The sequence below is a fragment of the Macaca fascicularis genome, chromosome 18, assembly GCF_037993035.2.
Source record: "Macaca fascicularis isolate 582-1 chromosome 18, T2T-MFA8v1.1".
Classification (NCBI taxonomy): Eukaryota; Metazoa; Chordata; class Mammalia; order Primates; family Cercopithecidae; genus Macaca; species Macaca fascicularis.
Window position 1 is genome coordinate 697,327 of NC_088392.1, and position 6,269 is coordinate 703,595.

Below are 6,269 nucleotides of genomic sequence, written 5' to 3' on the forward strand. Positions count from 1 at the left end.
TGGGCTAGTTTTCTATTTCTCCACTAAATCACCCCAAATTTAGCACCCTAAACACTGACTTATTTTCTCACATTTCTGGAAGCTAGAGTCCAAAACAGGTCCCACCATCTGACGTCGAAGTGGCGGCAGGGCTGGCTCTGGGGAAGCGACCATCTCCTTGTCTCCCGCAGCCTCTAGAGGCTTCCGCATCCCCTGGTCCATATGGCACCCACTGTCTTCAGGACCCACAGCGGCTCTGACGGCCCCTCAACTGGAAGACGCAGAAACGTCAGGAGACCGGGATCTAGTGCTAGGGCCAAGCCTCCCCACCCTCCCAGCTCCTCACACACTCCCGTGTGAGCTAATATAGATTCCACTTTAACTAGTGTCACCTGTGTAAGGGGTAAGTGCCCAGCTGTGAACTGGTTAACCTCGCCCACACAAACCCCGAGAATAAACTCACAGGCCATGGACCACTCCACAAGCAATAAGTGACCACCTGCTCAGGGACCTCCATGCCCCAGCAGAGCCCTCCGGTACCTCCTTGTGAGCTCAGACTGGCGGCAGGGGTCTGCAGCGCCAGAGGGCCCTGGATAAAAAAGACAGCTCCCATGTCGGGAGGCACCCGCCCGCGGTTGGGTTCCCAGTACTTTAATTGCCCAGGTGGACAAGCCGCGTCGCATGCAACCCCATCACCAGAATAACGGCTGCACGTGGCGAGTGCACGGGTGGCCACCACTCAGCCCAGCTGGCAGCGCTAAGCACATCACCACCGTGACGCCCAATCAGACTCAACTGCTGGAACAGTCCCGGCATCGGCCCCCAACAACATTCTGGATCACAATTCAGAGTAGTGATTGCGATCAGGGCCACAAGTGGCTGAATGTTTTTACAGGAGGACACCACAGCTGGACTGACGCCACAGCTGGATCTGGCTGGACTGAGAGCATTTCCCACTGTACATTCTTACAACACCATTTTATTTGCGCTTTATTAAACTTCTATGGCTTTTTTCTGCTTATCTACTTTATGGGAGTGTTTCTTGTTCTTATGACTGCGGTGATACTTCAAGCTACAACTATCAATGTGTAAATTAGTTTGGAAGTCGCCTTATCATTAAACATTTCACAAGCAAGCGGTCAGAGGCACCTAACCCCGAGGCCTCTTTTCTTCTCTGAGCCAAAGCTACCTTGGACTCAAAGAAAACGGCACATGGAGAGGGGCTGGATCTCCAGCACCCATTCCTAGGGAGCCTCCTGGGGAGCAGATATGGAGGGAGAAGCCCTGGGTTAAGGCACTGTCGTACTAAAGAAAAGTCTATTTGGGTAATGTAAGCACCAGACTTAAGAGATTAAGCAAACCATGAAAAGAAACTACTAACCACAGCTTCTCCAAAACAGAACTAAACTCCCTTTAGTTTGAATTGGAAAAGCAGAAGTGATGATCAGGATACAAAAAAAAAAAAAAATGACACAGTATCTGAACACAGGAGAATAATCAAGGGCCACTGTCTCTTCCTGTGTCAGTGGGAGCCTCGCATCTAAGCTGGATTTAGAAGGTTGCTACTTTGGACTGAAAGGTATCCCCAACCCTAGTTTGTAAGCAAGTGGAGCAGAATGCTTCAATTATTTCAAGGTTTAGCGGTAAAGCTCTGCAACTCTCACAACCATTTTAATTGGTGTGAATTTTAAAGTGACTCAATCTGTTGGCTGGAGTATCTAACGGCTTAACCACGGGGTCACGTTGGAAAATTTTTCCAATTGCTTTTGTTTTTCCTACTGAAGATGCATTTGAACGTTCTTGTAGTTTGCAGTTGGCTGGTTCTGATGTTTGGTCCTGAGGAGGCCCAAGTATCCATAGAGGAAGAATCTGAAAACTCAAGCCACTCGAGTGCTGTCTGGGCAGATGGAGACCCCAACCCGAGGGCCACTGACGGACTCAGCATGGGTGCAGGGCCACCCGACGCAATGGGCCACGTATTTGCCGGTTACAAAACAACATAAGCACACACCCCCAGGTGTGCACACACGCTCTGTACACATCTGTCCCTGTCAACACCAGCACACACCCCCAGGTGTGCACACACGCTCTGTACACGCTCACGTCTGTCCATGCCAACAACAGCACACACCCCGAGGTGTGCACACACGCTCTGTACACATCTGTCCCTGCCAATGCCAGCACACATCCCCAAGGTGTGCACACACATTCCATACGCGCTCACATCTGTCCCTGCCAACGCCAGCATACACCGCCAAGGTGTGCACACACGCTCTGTACACACTCACATCCCTCCCTGCCAATATGAGCACACATTCCCAGGGGTGCACACAGGCTCTGCACATACTCATGTCTGTCCCTGCAGCCTGAGTCAAACAGTCACAGAGAGGCAGAGGAGGAGGAAGAAGGATGCGATGGGCACTAAGGTCCTGGGCCGGTTCCCCTCCCTACCTCGGGAGAGACCCCTCATGTGATCCTGCCATCACTCACCCTTCCGCCTCCATCCTCCATCCTCCCACAGGGATCAGGAGGATGCCCACTGCACAGAGCTGTGATGAGCATGAACAGAAGGTGGCAGGAGCTCACGCCAAGGTGCTGAGCACGGGGCCTACGGAGTGCTTCTTTCTGCTGTGGCTGATATCATCAAACAAGAGACTGACACAGCTTCTGCAGAGAATGTCACTTGCTGAGAAACTGAAACGTGTGACCTAGGAGCCTGTGAAGGTCTAAGAACAAACCAACAAACCAAATGGTTTTGTTTGTTTTTCAAACACCATAGCCTGTTTTTTCTTTTTTTTTCATGCTCTACCTTGGGTATCATTTAGTTAAATCTCAAAGTAAGTCCAATAAATACACAAAATCACAGGACTGAGCATGGAGCACTGTTTCACTTCATGTCCTCCAGCCTTTAGGACACATTAAGGAAAGACATGATTCCAGGATTCCCGTTAGAAAGGCTGCCCTGAGGCACCTGCTGGGGCAGCCAAATTGCAGCTGTTGATGCTGCCCCCAAGCTGCTAGGATGAAGCAGAAGATTCCGGAGGTCTCCTCTCTTCTGCCCCTTGTCCAGGAGAGAAGGTGGGGGGAGAAAAGTGAGAGAAGATAGGAAGAAGGAGGGGGGAAGGAGGGAAAGAGGAGGGGGTAAGGAGGGAGAGAGGAGGGGGGAGGGAGGGATGGGGGAGGGAGGGAGGAGGGGCATGTTCCATCCACCAAGGCAGCTACACTGCAGAGAGAATGGAGGGTGTGTTGCCTCTCAGGACAGCAAGTTCAAGCTGTTTATAATTGTTAGCGTAAACAGTGACCAGCTGAGGACAGGGCTGTCATTGGAGTTGACGTTTTATTTTCATAGTTGATATTGGGGACCTGGACCTAAAGCACCGTGCCTTGCCCTTTTGCCAGATGGGCCTATGCTTCTCTATACTTGAGTCTATTTGACTAAATACCCGATATTGACTAGGAATTATGACGTGTAGGATACCCCTTACCACAGTAACGTCAAACTCATATTCTAAATGCAATTTATTCAGGGACTGGCTTCTAACTCTGGGTGGGAATGTTAAGCTCAGTCCAGTTCAATTCAGTAAGCATTTATCAAGAAACTCCTAGACCAAGAGCTCTGTTAGACATTGGGTATGGGGTGATGGGGATACGAAGATGTGGAATTAGAACTCGAGAAGCTCAAATGCTTCCATTTAATTCCCTAATGCAATTACTAAGCTTCAACCTGATGGCTGTAATGTCTAAATTCACTTTTTCTTTATTCCAGTTCTACATAACAAAGCACAAATAATCACAGAGGAATGATTCTGTGTTGGACTATTCAGTGGACAGAGAAGAGCATTCTGACTGGCGTGAGACACTGTCTCCATTCCCAGGGAGCCCGTGAGGTGGCTGCACGGAGCACACGCGTGAAGATTCAGGAGCACGAGCGTCAGGTGGTGGGAGGGGCACGGAGACAGCACCAGAAAGATGCCTGCCGAGGGGCCGCTGCAGCCGGGCTGGCCGGGAAGGTCACGGGAGTGGGCACAGGCATCTCCCTCCAGCCACACTTGGTTTTCAAGAGGACACATGCAGGGAAGGGGATGACACCGAAATGCTGTGGCACTGAGGGAAGGAGAGGAGGGACACAGGGCCAAGGGCTGGCCACCATCCCTTGCGTCCCTGCCCCTATGAACGCTGCCAAAATCAGCCCCAACGGGGAGAAGTGAGATGGGTGAAAGAGGTGGACAGACTTGGCTTCCATGGAATTCACAGATTCCAGTCATTAAAAATCCCTTCTGAGTTTTCATCTGGAAAACTTTGCAAATGTATTTAGCGACAAGAAGCAGAAGATGAAGCCAACACAGTTGGGCTCAAACCGCCGCCCTTCTCCTTCTCTCTGCATCCAGGATCCACCCTGAGCCCCTGAGTGCGAGGACCCGGAGCTGCCCAGCCCAAAGGAGTGGCCCCTGACCAGAAGAGGGAGACGCACAGCGGGGCCCCCAGCACATGGATGGCAGGATCGGTGCTATGTCAGTCCCAGGGCCCCAAGCACAGAAGGCCTGGGGCTCCCAGCTGAAGTTTTGCTCTCCTCTGTCACCAAAGTCGAGAAGGACTGAGTGAGACCAACGTCGGACCTGCTGGCTCCTCGGTGGCTGCCGATGTGGCCCTCAGGCTGCGGGTGAAACCCTCTAGGGAAGCCGAGACAGTGGCTAGAATCACAGCCACGAGTGTTTCAGGGGCCCTAAAACACAAGCGCAGCCTGAGGAAGGCAGCGCCCGCTCAGATCCCCGTCCAGGCTTGTGTGCCACACTCGAGAGGCACACGGCACCAGAACATGGCACTTTAAGTGACTTTGTGGGGTGTAGGAACACAAAGTGGGGCCTCGAGTGGCTCAGAAGTCACTCCCACCAGCCCACGGGGACCCGGGCGGCCCCTCTGGATGTGGCTGGTGTCTCTCCAGGGCGGGCTCCAAAGTCCTATGGAGGAGGTGAGTGTCGGTCTTGCTCTGAGGAAGGCCCCTGACAAGTATCCTGAACATGCAGGCACACAGCTGGCTGACTCATCTGAAGGAACCTGTTGAGCCACTAGCCAGGGAAGGCTGGAAAGAACTCGACTAACACACGATCCCTGCCCAGGCGCCCACCTGGGCCGCCCACGAGAAAACTAGGGAAGCTGTGAAGATGGAGGTGTGCACGGGGCTGGGAGAACCCTGGGAGAAGCCGCACTGGGGACAGGGAGGGACGGAGGGCTGGGCCCCACAAGCAAACGAGGGAGGCGCTCAGTGCCATGAAGACCCCGCTGCACCCACAGCTGCAGGCCTGGCTGGCAGCACGACCGTGGCTTCAGGCGCGGGCCCAGGAGCACGTGTGTTTGGCAGGAGCTGCCCTCCTGGAGCCGCACTACGGGTACTGTCATTTTAGAGGCAGGTACCTGATATCAAGGATGACAATCAACCATGCCACCCTGAATTACAGCCATGTCCTCAGCGGGTCACTATTTACTCTGACAATTACAAAGAGTTTGAACTCACTGTCCCAAGAAGCAACAAGCCCTTCATTATCACGGCCGCAAGCCTCTGTGCGGCCCTCCTCCCCCTGCGCTTCCCGTCGGGGCAACCTGAAGTCCCATGACAGTGACTCAGAGCCAGCCCAGTAACTTCAGTGCAGGAAAAATCACAAAAACTCAAACACATCCTAAACATGGGCAGTTGGTAGGAGCTGATTCCTAAATTAAACCTGTTCGGAGGCTCTCTGGGCTAGCACAGCTCTGATCACAGGCTTGCGCTTTCTGCTCTCTGTGAAGGGCGGTGAGGAGGCCGGACTCTGCCATTCTGCAGGCTCCGATACGTGGAGCCTGCCCTGTGGCATCGGTGGCCTGTGCCAGACAGTGTGACCGTCGCCCTCAGTGAACACTCGGCGCAGCAGAGCAGGCTTGGGGAAGAACAGAAAGTGACTTCTAAGCCCGCAGAAGATGCTAAGCCACACACGGCCTCACGCGCACTGCGTGTCAATCACGCAGAAGCAGGAACGAGCTCTTAGTAGTTCCAGTAAATGCAAAGGCCGCCCTGGAAAACTGCGTGAACCTTTCTGACTACTCACAGGTGGGGAGCCACTGCCTGAGACACAAAGGTAAAGAATTAACCTGAAACTGCATATTATGAAACTTATTTTTAAATGATGGCGCTTAATTTGAAAAGACTCACAAAGAATACTGCATTAGAAAGTGACAGAGTGAAACCGTGAAGCTGACCACAGGAGTCCCTGGAAACTTCACCAAATGTTGTGTCAAAATTGGGAAACAAAAGAACC

The 6,269-nt window shown here is 52.6% G+C and overlaps 1 pseudogene; it reads right to left on the reverse strand.

Moving 5' to 3' along the window:
- Positions 1-4,587: 4,587 nt before the first annotated feature.
- On the reverse strand, positions 4,588-5,376 carry LOC135968297 (uncharacterized; annotated as a pseudogene).
- Between the last annotated feature and the right edge of the window lie 893 nt (positions 5,377-6,269).